Source organism: Arvicanthis niloticus, chromosome 13, assembly GCF_011762505.2.
Source record: "Arvicanthis niloticus isolate mArvNil1 chromosome 13, mArvNil1.pat.X, whole genome shotgun sequence".
NCBI lineage: Eukaryota > Metazoa > Chordata > Mammalia > Rodentia > Muridae > Arvicanthis > Arvicanthis niloticus.
Window position 1 is genome coordinate 68,426,921 of NC_047670.1, and position 13,539 is coordinate 68,440,459.

A 13,539-nucleotide genomic window follows, 5' to 3' on the forward strand; every position below is an offset into this window, starting at 1 on the left:
CAGGATTTACTTACAGGCTTGACCTTGCTTACATGCTGTTCTAGTCCTTCCCCACCCCAACCTGCAGCTCAGTGCTCCCCAAGCGTCATTAACCCGTAAAGTGGGTGGGAACATCAGAAGTGTTTAGTGTGCAGGTCCCTGGTTCGATCACGTGTTTTTACTTGTGTCCTTCCCTCCCCCTCTTAACATGATATTTATCTCTGGACTCTTTGGCACCTTTACATAGGTTAATGCTGAGTTTTGTGTCTTGTTTTCACTTAGCTGTCTACAGTCATCTTAGTTGTCCTCTCTGGTCCTCTGGTCATTCTCCCTCACCAATGTCTTAGTGCTCCACTGTTGTGAAGAGACATAGTAACCACAGTAACTCTTTGTGTGTGTGTGTGTGTGTGTGTGTGTGTGTGTGTGTATACATATACATACATACATACACACACATATATATGTATGTATATACGTATATGTATATATACATATATGTATACATATATGTATATATATGTATATATACATATATATGTCTATAGATATATGTATATATATTTATATATTTATATATATGTATATATATATACACATATATGGATAGATAGATAGATAGATAGATAGATAGATAGATAGATAGATAGCACATTGGTATTTTTTGGTATTTTGCCTGCGTGTATATCTGTGTGAGGCTGTTGTTAGATCTTGGAGTTACAGATAGTTGTGAGTGCTGGGGTTTGAACTTGGGTTCTCTGGAAGAACAGTCAGTGTTCTTAACTGCTGAGCCGTTTCTCCAGCTCCCACAGCAATTCCTATAGAAGAAAGTATTTAATTGAAATTTGCTTAAAGTTTCAGAAGTTTAGTCCACTGTCATCGTGGAGGGGAGCATGGTAGCAAGCAGGCAGATAGATGTACTGGAGAAGTACTTACTACATCCAGATCTGAAGGTAGCAGGAAGAGAAAGACAGTGGGCCTGGCTTGGTTTTTTGAAACCTCAAAACCACCCCTCAAGAGACACACTTTCCCGAAGAAGTCACAGCTACTCCAACCAAGCCACACCTTCTAATCCCTCCCAAGTAGTGTTACCCCCTGAGCACTAAGCATTCAAAACGTATGAGTCTGTGGAGGATAAACTTATTCATACTGCCAGAGCAACTTGAATCTGACCCCAAATGTCTTAGTTATGGTTACTGTTTCTATGATGAAACACCATGACCAAAAGCAGCTTGGGGAGGAAATGGTTTATTGGCTTACTCTTGCATACCACTGTTCGTCACTGAAGGGAGTCAGAACAGAAACTCAAATGGGGCAGGAACCTGGAGGCAGGAGCTGATGTACAGACCATGGAGGGGTGCTGCTTATTGCCTTGCTCCTCGTGGCTTGTTTAGCCTGCTTTCTTATAGAACCCAGGACCCCAGGAATGGCACCATCCACAGTGAGCTGAACCCTTCGTCATCAATCACTAATTTAAAAACTTCCCTCTAGGCTTGCCTCTAATGGGATCTTATGGAAGTGGTTTCTTAATTGAATTCCCCTCCTCTTAGATGACTCTAGTTTGTGTCAGGTTGACATAAAACTATCTAGAACACTCAACAGCCTTCACTAGTCGTCTTTCCAGCCTAGCACCATTTTCTTTTATAAGGATCTCAGAGTGAATAATTGCTCTATTTTAACCCTAACGCTGTCCAGTCCTGAGTTCATCACTATGGCCTCTCCGTTTTCAGTGTTAACATAGTTCTAACTCTCACAGAGAGAAGGCCTGTGGGGATCCTTGGTTTAACACCTTCTCCATCTCCTTCTACCTCTGGTCTTTTGTATCCCCGTTTTCAGTTTACACTTTAGCACTCTCTCAGTATTCCAAACTCCAAACATTGTTAGTGTTCTCAGCATATCATCAGAAATGTCTAATTCATCTCAAATGTCTGCCCTGCTCTACAGACACACATAAATACAAGCAAAAGCAGAAACACGGGTGTTGAATCTCAGCAATCATACATGGCTCTGGTGATAGTCCTTTTCTCTGCCTGATACATACATGCTTCCTCGTTATGAGACACTCCAAACTCACTCCTGAATTCACCCTCCCCTTATTATTATTCTCTTTAGAAGTCTCTTATGGTGTTTGCTTCTACTGAGGGAATCATCTCCTGGATTAAGAGAAAGGATGAAGGGCTGGGGACATAACTCAGTGATTAAGAGCACTGGCTGCTTTAAAAGAGGTTCTGGGTTCAATTCCCAGAAACCACACTGTGGCTCATAATCAACTATAGGGGGATCTGATGCCCTCTTCTGGCGCGTAGGTATGTACACAGCAGGGCATTCACACACTAGATGAATAAAATTTTTAAAAAGAAAGAAAAAGGACAAAATGTATTTTTGTGCTTTTGTCTGTTTGTTCCTTTCACTACATGCTAACTCTCTTTTGCATCTTTTCTTTCTCTCATTTCTGACTTCTCTTTCTTCTTACACCATAAGTCTGAATGTCCTTAAATATTAGAAGAACCATATCATTTTATCACTAGTCACTATACCAAGGAGAGACTATACTTAAAGGGTGTTTTGTTTTGTCTTGTTTTTAGTAGTATTCCTGTATTCATTCTCTAAATGTATGGTCATTCTGGTCTTTTAGCTCCGCCACAGCCCAGTTTTCAAATTATGCATTGAACACTCCATTTAGACACCCACTACATCTTGCAGTCTTCAGAATAATGTCTGTCTGGAACACGTTGAGTGAAGGACATGAACTCTAACCAGGGAGATAATTTTTCTGAATAGGCAGTTCCCCAAAGACCAGTTGAAAATGTCGCAAGTTCTGACTCTGCCTGTCTAAAGCATTATTAAGGACATGGTGCTGTCATATGTCAGGCCAAGGGTACAAATAACACCTGTGTGGTCAGGGTCACGGTGCCAGTACATTTCCTGTACTGTTGTAGTTGCCATCTGGCTGTACAAATTTTTGGACTGATACTATGGGACAGAAGAGAATTTTCCGAGGACTTGCTGCCCTAACATGCAAAGGTCAATTCTTCTTTTGACTATTTACTTTCCTAAACTTTTCTCCTTAATCTTTCATACCTGTTTTTCTTCCTCCACTCCCAGTAAATTACTCCATTAGATTCTATCATTCTTTCCATCATTCTCCTTCTGCAACTACAACAAACAATATCTGGTCCATTTGCTCTCCGGGGCTATGGTGCCCCTAGTTCCGTTAACCCTCACTCTCACACGGACAAACTACCTTTTAGTTAAATCCATGTGGATGTCTTACTCATCAGGTTCAAATGCAACATGTTCAAAGTAGGTCTGATATTTTTTTTTCTCCTTCCAAACCCGCTCTTCCTTCCTGTGTTAATTAATTGCACCATTATTCACCTAGTCGCCGCAGCCAGAAATCTGTGCTCATCCTACCCACTTCCTCTCCTTCCTCCCCCACAAGTAATTCATCAGCCAATTCGCCCATTTTTATCTCATGATTATTTGTCAGTCTCTTCCTCCATTCTTCTGGTTCCGTCCATCATAAATGCATCCTTGGAATATGTCTCAAACAAACTGGTGCCCGCCATCCCTGCTTGCTGACTGGCTCTGTAGGTATGTTATTTGAAATACAAATCTGGCGAGTCTCTCCCTGGACTTACAGCAATCAGTCCATGTTTCTCAGCACAGCTTCTGAAGACCCTTTGCCACCTTTCTTTTGCCAGAATTCTCAGCAACATGTCCTAACCTACTTTACCTCGAGCCCTTGTCTAAAACTGAATCCATAGTTTATTTTTCTCCACTTGTCCTCCAAGTCTTCCACCTCCCATATTCACTGTCATTTCATCTAAACTTGTGAATTAGACATCTGTGCATGTTCCTTTCTTAATCGCTGGTAACATCAACTCACTAGTCACCAAACCAGGTCACTAAGTGTCTCAAAATCTAGACTCTACTTTAGATCCCTTTTCCCTTATTTCTTCTTTAAACTACAAATCATCTTGGTACTGAGAATGTAGGCATCTCATCAACCAACGATACTACTTACTACAACGAGTTGGCAGATCATCTTGAAAATATCGAACATTTATGGAAGAAAATATATATCATAGGTATATAGTGTATGCTGTTAGTAGGTCCTAAGGGACGTGAGAAATTTAGCAAAAACTATATAAGCAGGTAAAGGGTAAATCATTCCATTGTTTTTGATGGAGATAGAGTGATACTTATTTCTCAGTCTTTTGTAAGTTTGTGTTTGTGTGTGGTGTATATGTGTGTACACATTTGTGTGGGTTTGTACATGTTTGTATGTGAGTGCATGTGTGTATGTGATATATATGTGTGTTCACATTTGTGTGGGTTTGTACATATGTGTGTAAATGTGTGTGTATATATGTATGTGGTATATATGTGTGTTCATGTTTGTGTGGGCTTGTACATATGTGTATATGTATATAAATGGATGTGTGTATATGCGTACATGTTTGTGTGGGTTTGTGCATGTATGTTTGTATAAATGCATGTATGTGTATGTACGTTTGTGTTGGTTTGTACATGTGTGCATATGTGTATGTATGCATGTGTGTATGTGTAAATGCATGTGTGTATATGTGTACATGTTTGTGTCAGTTTGTACACGTATGCATGTGTATATATGTAGGTACATGTGTAGATGTGTGTTTGTGTAGGTTTACATATGTGTGGATAAGTGCATGGATATATATGTAAGTATATGTGTATAGGTGTGTACATGTTTGTGTGGCTTTACACATGTGAGTGCACACAGGCATGCATGTGGACATCTTTCTTTATTATTCTACTCCTCAAGTTTTAAGACAAGGTCCTTCGCTAACTCTGGAGCTCCCTGATTCAGACACTGGCTGGCCACCAAGTTGCAGCAATCTTCCTGCCTCTGCCTCTCCAGTATTTGTAGTACAGGCAATGTGCTACCACGTTTGACTTGTATGTGGGTGCTACAGGTACATGCTTGGGTCCTCATGCTGTTTGGCAGGCACCTCACCAATGGAGCCCAGCCCTCAGCTCTATTTCCTAACTTTTCGCAAGTAAAAGAATTAGCTACTGTCATGTAAAGACAAAAGTACTTCCCCCTCCTGCCTCCTGCATAGCAAGAATCAGAGAGACTCTGGCGGAATGGTTCTTACCTAAATAATCCCACCTCTTCTTTATTCACACACTTGCCAATCCAATACTCTGTCAAATATGAACATTTGACAATATCTAGGCTTTATGAAAACTGTAAACATTTGACTCCACAAAATTTGGGGGGAAATTTTCATTTGAGGGAATTTATCTTCATGAACTTCTGGGGCTCTCTACAGTTGTTTTGACCAGAAGTGTTGCTAAAAATAACTTTCTAAGAAGCAGTTTCCATGAACATTCATTTAATTTTGTCATGACAACTCGGCAACAGCTCTCAATGCGAGTCTCCAGTTGGCTTCAATGCAAAGGAACATTTGTCTACTGATCTCTCAGTGACCTCACAGGTGCTGCCTGGAGGCATGTGCAGTAGACACTGTGTTGGGGAAGCATGTGTGGCTAAACAGCTGTAGCTGCCTAAAAGACTGTGGTGCTTTGAATAAAAATGGCCCTAACAGACTCATAGATTTAAATGCTTGGTCATTAGGGAGTGGCACTAATTGAGAAGGATTAGGAGGCGTGGCCCTGTAGGAATGTGTCTGGCCTTTTTGGAGAAAGTGAGTCACTGGGGATGGGTTTTATGATTTCAAATGCCAGTTGCTCTGTTCCTGATGCCTATGAATCTGGATGTAGAACTCACTACCCCTCCAGCACTGTGTCTGCCTGTGAGCTGCCATGCTTCCTGCCATGATGATAATGGATTAAACCTCTGAAAATATAAGCCAGCCCTAATTAAGTGTTTTTCTTTATAAGAGTTGCCTGATGTCGTCTCAGTTCGAGAGTTACAAGACAGAACTACACAGAGTGTCCAGGGGAAAAGATTTCCTTCTGGGAAAGGCTGAGTAAAAACTCTTTCCTCATACACCTGGCATCCTGCTCTTCACAGACCTCTCCCTAATTGGGCACTTAGTGATCCAGTCTTGGGTTTATCTCTACTCACTGCTGAGAGTTTCAGCCTAGTCAGGATGTAATATAGTGATATCCAGGCCAGATGATAGAGGAATCTTTTGCATATTGCATTTGAACCAAGCGTCTTGGATCTCAATGTGAGAACCTCCTTTAATGTTGGCAAGCTGACCGATGGGGAAGGAAATGAGATGCCCGAGTCCTTTCAGGAGATCCCCTTATCTTGAAGGGTAAGTTTGTTTAAAATGTTAGTAGCCAGTGGAACAAAGAATGCCTTGTATGATGAAGAACCTTTTTGAGTTTATTTTTCTACCATATATATATATATATATATATATATATATATATATATATATATATGAATTGAAGAAAACTGTCTGCGGGGAAAGTAGCATTTAAAAAATTAATCACATTTTTGGATTGCTGGCATTTGCAATTAATACGACTTTTGTTTCTGCTGGTGATCCAAATGGCAGGTAGAGGGTATTTTGATTTAATTATGTGCTCTCAGCATTCTTCCCATACCACCAATTTAGGCCGTCTAGACAGTGTGGTTGCTCTATGGTGAGTGGGCTTCCCTCTGGGAATTCCTTTCGTTTGGACCATGGAGGAAGTCTCCACAGACCTTGAAAAGACTTCCCACATAAGTCTCTGTGCCCTTATGTTTCAATATCTGCGATGCCACAATGCATTAATACATCTGTATCATATTAATACTGTATTAGAGCAATGCATGGGTAATCTGATATAATAAAAACACGGCTCAACCCTAACATTCTCACATGGCTCCGTGAGATGAGAAACAGTATTGTCAGTTCCAGCTCACAGGCCTTGTGCCTGCAGAGAGGCAAAAGAGGCCTGGGTGCTGTGAGTGGTATAAACTCGGTGTAAACTGCTATGTTCTCCACGCCAGTGCTGCTGTCCAGAGATAAAGAAAGCAGACAGGCACACGAGCTGCGCTGTGGGTCCTGACTGTTCTCGTAATTCCAAACACCCTCGTCTTTCACATTGTTGGTTTGTCATCCTCTAGTAATTGTTCATAAATCATTGCTTCAATTGCTCATGACTCTATAACATTCCAGGCCAAAAAAGTATTGCACCAAATAGTTAAGAGGTTCTCTTCCCCCCACCCCCAATAATGTTCTTAAAAGAACTTGAATCTTACATTTTCAAAATGATAGGAAAAGGCATAAAGAGAGGTGGTGGGATGGGGGATAAGGCTTTTCCTAAAAGCCAAGTTTGCCGGAGATAATTTCATTTCCAAAGTGAAGAACATGAAGGCCCGAGCCTCAGCCCCGCCCGTTTTTCCCTAACCACGTTTCCATTCCCTCTCCAGCCTGGTCTGGCAAAGTGCATTTCTCTGCTGTTGACTGGTCTTGCAAAACCTTTCCAAAGACAGAAATGCCATAACGTTTCGGGTTAATGAATTCTATTGTGTCGTAAGGACTTTACAGGGACTAACCTAAAGCTTCTATGCTCCATTTGAAATTAATTATCCTGGACTTTCCCCATCATAACTAAGAATTAAAACCAGCTGCTCACCTCTGCCTAGTCACATTCCTACAGCGTGTTGGTAGGCTTGCCTTTTCATATTTCTATGCTACATGGGCCCAGTTCCTGTGACCTTTCTTCAGGACGATGGTTTTCCAACCCGTTCATCATTTTCATTGCGTTTCTTTGGACATCCTCCAGCATCTCTTTCCTTGGGTGGGCCCACGGTTTTAAGATATCAGTGGCTGAGCACTGAAAGCCACATCACTGGAGATGTGTAGCATGCATGCCGGATGCCATTCTTTGCAGGGGGTCATGCTTCATCTTAGACACTCCTGCTGTGAAAAATCCAGTATAAATTAAAAATAAACTGTGTGAGAGTTTTCACCATAGGCTCACTTCCAGAAAAACACTCTAATCTATTTTAGATATGATGGGTTTCCCAAGTATGTATCTACATAGATTTCAGAGAACATCTCTTACGGGCCGTGAAGATATAGTATCCCCACATTCATTTCCTTGTTTATATTTTCATTGATTCAAGAATATTAATCATTTGCCTGCTGATCCCTGATATGGTCCAGAGACAAAAGAACTGAATGTATCATCTTGCTCATGTGGCTGCTTATTCTGAAGAGCATTCAGCGCAGAAGAGACAGTGTGTGGAATAGTTTGGTCATTGCTTGTGGCCTTTCTGTGAGCAGCAGTGAGTCAGTATGTACTAGGCTCATGCCTGTGGCAAATATTTACATCATGGTGAGAGCCTGTGTTAAGACAAACTACATATCTCATAGTCAGAAGCAAAAAAGGGACTGAGGAGAAGCCTTAGACAAATGGTTTTTGCTCAAGGGCACACTTCCAATGACTGACAGAACTCCCATCAAGACACACCCCTTAAAGGCACCTCTGACTTCCTAAGAGAACCACCCTGAAAACCGAGCATTTAGCTTATATACTTGGGAAGACATTTAGGATGGGAATCGTAGAGATGACCTTCTCATCTTTAAGTGATGAGCAATGGTAATTTTTTTTTATCTCTGTGGAGTCTGTAAAGTTTAAGTGTGTGTGTGTACATGTGTGTGTGCATGTGTGTGTGTGTGCATGTGTATGTGTGTGTGCATGTGTGTGTGTGTGTGTATTACACATATATAATGTAACAGAGTGGCTCGTTATTATTTTTTTCCAAGATCATTCATACAGCAAAGGGTTTTATTCATTGATGGAAATGCTTGAGTGTTGTAACTAGAGAAACTGGTTATCACAATGCAGTGATAGTAAAGTTAAAAATACAGTGTCCTGGGAGAACAAAGAAGCAAGAGGCTGAGCTTCTGTGAAGGTGCGTAGAAACACAGAAGATGGGTTATTTGTATGACCTATATGATATAATTAAGGATAGGTAGAAATTCACCAGGTGGAAAATAGGAGGAAGTAGGTATCCCCGATGGAAGACAGGAAGCCCTCAAAAAGCTGGAGTACAAAATCAGGGCCAGGTGGGAGAATGAGACCAGGAACATTCTAGAAGAAAAGGCTGTATGGGATATTATCAGTGATGTATACAGACAGACAGCTAGCTTTGGCCCAGAAATAAGGGCACAACATTAGAACTTGTGCTGAAGTCAAACAAGCAAACCAGCAGGAATCATAAAGCCATTGTTCTTTTTTAGATGTAGATAAAATATAGCCATTCTTATCCAATTTTGTTGCTACAAAATTTAATATTTCTGACAACAAAGGCATACCTAGTAAGACAACATGTCCTTAAGGTTTTAAATGATTTGACACATTCCTTTTTAATTATTTTATTATTATTTTATTATTATTTTTTATTATTGCTTACTCTTCATTGTACTCATTTTCAATCTCTAAAATATTGGCATGGCCATGCTGTTATTAACTTTAGCAATGCTGTTTACAGAAGCGGAGATGACAAAGAGCCCTGTAAACTTTGTACTTTTTTACCGCCCCCACCAATATTTTTAATGGTTTAACTCATGAGGTGCCCATGGACTAGCTTACTTCTGTGTGGGAAGCGGCTCTGCTCTCGCCATTACAAGGTGGCACTTGGCATAGGCATTGCTTGAGAGAAAAGATAACTCCATATATGGAGTTGTATGTGCTGAGAGGTGTGGTTACCCGATCACCCCACCTTGAGTCATTGAGAGTGGCCAATTAGTGACTTCGTGGCAGCTGCTGATAGGATCAAGGCAATGCTTATAAGGGGCTGCAGGAGCTGGGGAAGGGGACAAGAGAAGAGAATGAGAGAGAGGAAGCTTGCTGTGCAGGGATAGCTGAAGCTTGAAGAAAGAACACGGTTGCCGTTGCCTTATTCTGCGGGTCGGACGTGGGTAGTGACACTTCTGTCCTCTAAACCTAGAAAAAAAATCTTGAAAAAGGTCTAACTGTTTTTTCACTGTTTGATTTAAAACACACCTTACCTGAATTTATAATCCTCCTGCTTTAGCTTCCTTTAGCTTACTGCTAAGGTTATATGCATGTGCCACAATACCTAGCTGGTCAATAGTTTTATGGGAAAAGATAGGTTAAACCAAATACTCTATCTATCTATCTATCTATCTATCTATCTATCTATCTATCTATCTATGTATCATTTCTCTCCTATCATTTCTTTCTTCTGCATGTACATGTATGTGCATATGTGTATGTGACATTGTACAACCATATACACACCCATCTTGGTTGAGCTAGGTTAATTTAGTAAAGGCAGATTAGTATATGCTGTGATGCTTAGTACTGTTTGTCAACTTCATAGGATCATGAATCACCAGAGAGACAAACCTCTGGGCATGTCTGTGATGGATTTCCTCAGACTGGCTTAATTGATCTGGGGAGATCTTCTCTATCTGTGAGCAGCACTATTCTGTGAACTGAAATCCTGGACTGAACAAGAAGGAGAGAGCAAGCTGAGTGCCAGCATTCATCTCTCTGTGAATGCTGTGCGTGAAATGTGACCCTCTGCTTCAAGCATCTGCCTCCATGCCTTTCCACCATGGCAGACTGTATCCCCTTAGACTGTGAGCTGCAATAAACTCTTCCTCCTGTAAGTTGCTTCTGGCCATGTATTTTGGCACAGTGAGGGAATAGGCAACAAACACATATGTAAAATGTTTAGGTTACGGTGCACACACATAAGTTGAGAAGTCCTACTGTCTGCTAGCTAAAGGACCACCAAGGGACAGAGTATCGTTCTAGCTCAAGCCAAAGGCTTGAGAACCAGGAAAGCCAATAGCATGATCTTGGTCTAAGGCTGAAAGCCCAAGAGTCAGGAACGCTAATAAATAAGATCAGAGGCTAAAGCAGAAAGAACACACACACACACACACACACACACACACACACACACACACACACACACACTTTTACCAGTTTGGGCTCCATGGATAATCATCAGATTGGATGCTGCCCACTGTCTTTGGTGAGAGCGATCTCTCTTCTTCTACTGAGTCAAAAGTTAATGGCTTTAGAAACACACTTACAGGCACAGACAAGTGGTCACATAAAATAACAATCGCAAGTCTACCCCTAGTCAATATCATATCCACAAATACATCATTTATTTATTTACTTATTTACTTATTCACTTTAAATCCCATTATCAGCCTCCTTCTCCCAACACCCCCTCACACTAATCCTCCTCCAACTCTCTACTCTCGTTCTCCTTTGAGAAGGAGGGACCCTCCACCAGGTATTACCCTCTGTTATATCAAAATAATTGCAGAACTAGGCACATCTTCTCCCACTGATGCCAGACAAGGAGGGCCAGTTAGAGGAATGAAATCCAATGCAGGCAGCAGATACAGGGATGGCCCCTGCCTCCGCTGCTGAGGGCCTGCATGAAGACCACGCTGCACATCTACTCCATAGATGTGTGGGGCTTAGGTCTAGCCCATGTTCACTTTTTGGTGATTGTTTCCGTCTCTGGGGTCCCAAAGCATCCATCCAGGTTAGTTGACCCTGTTGGTCTTCCTGCGAAGTTCCTGTCCTCTTGGGGTCCTTTAATCTTTCCTCCAACTCTTCCACAAGATTCTCTGAGCTCATCTAATGTTTGGCTGTGGGTCTTAGCATCGGTTTCCATTGGCTGCTGGACGGAGCCTCTCAGAGGACAGTTATACTAGGCTTCTGTCTGTAAGCTTAACAGACTATCATTAATAATGTCAGCCATTGGTTCTTACCTGACCGATGGCTCTCAATTTGTGCCAGCCACTGGTTGGCCATTCCCTCCGTCTCTGCTCTATCTTTGTCTTTGCACATCTTGTAGACAGGACACATTTTGGGTAGAAGGTTTTGTGGGTGGGTTGCTTTTTTTATCCCTTTAATCAGAGTCCTGCCTGGCTACAGGAAGTGGCCACTTCAGAATCCATACCCCTCACTGCTAGGAGTCTCAGCTAGAGTCATGCCCATAGACACTGTGGAGCTTCCCTGACCCCTGGTCCCAGATCTCTGGCATGTCCAACATAGATGTGTCCATCAAAAAAAGATTTCCGATTTCCTCTTTTCCCTGTTTTCCCTACACCTGATCTCCTGTGCTCCACCCCTCTCACTTCCCTATCCTCTCACCTACCAAGTTCCTCCCTCCACCCACCTCTGTTATCTATTGTATTTCCCCTTCTGAGAAAGTTTTAGCCAACCTCCTTTGGGACCTTCTTGTTATTTGGCTTCTTTGGGTCTGTGGATTGTAGTGTGGTTATCTTTTACCTTATGGCTAATATCCACTTATCAGTGAGTACATCCCATGCATGTCCTTTGGGGTCTGTGTTACCTCACTCAGGATGATATTTTCTAGTACCAACTATTTGCCTGCAAAATTCACAATGTCCTTGTTTTTAAGCTGAATAGTATTCCATTGTGTAAATGAACCACATTTTCTTTATTCATTTTTCAGTTGAGGGACATCTAGGTTGTTTCCAGTTTCTGGCTATTATGAATAAGGCTGTTATGAACATAGTGGAACAAGTGTCCTTGTAGGATGGTGGAGCATCTTTTGGGTATATGCTCAGAGGTGGTATTGCTGGGTCTTGAGGTAGAACTATTCCAAATTTTCTGAGAAACCACAACACATCTTCTTAAGCCATGCTTAATAACAACATCATAATTCTAGCTAATATGATACAACCACCACATCTACAATTTACATGAATCTTTCCCCAGAATAGCGTGCAAAGTCTTAGGATGATGCTTATTCTCCTCGTGTCTTATCACTTCAGTGCAATGATGAAAACATCATGATAGTACCTAATAATGGTGTAAAGCCAGTACCCCTTACCTTACATGTGATAGGAGTAAGAGCAGAAAGAACACAAAACACTTAGTATCTGTAAGTGCACGTACATACATGTAACACACACACACACACAGAGACACACAGATAGACATTCATAACAATACAATCCATAAACAGGATAACACTGTTTGCATCAATAGCCACTTTCTCAGTTAAATAGTACAAACTATACATTATACACCATATATTCTCTTTGCTTTCAGTGAGCACTCAAGTTGGCCATAATTATTTATGTGGCTTGTCTTCCAGAAGAGCCATTGTTTGTCCTACTTCTGTGAGTCATTGTAGCACCAGGAACCATAATCACAAAGTGTACTGCCATGAGCTTCCCAATATAGTTTTTTGCTGGCCATTATGAAATAGCAGTCTAACTTCTTCTTGATGGTATGGATCAATCACTCCACCAACACTTTGACTACTGTATTGCTCAGTATTCTCTAGAGGAACATAACTTATAGTCTCTAGAGGAACATAATTTATAGTTTCTAGAAAAACAGAGCCCTGTGTATGTGTATATATATGAGTATATGTATATATGTATGCATATACATGTATACATATATGTATATGCACATAAAGATACATGTTTTGTTCCTCTAGAGACTATAAGTTCTTCCTCTATATGTGCATATGCATATGCATATGTATATGTATGTGTATATATGTGTATACACACATCTATATATGTAGATATATATGATATATATATACACCTATATATATAACACATA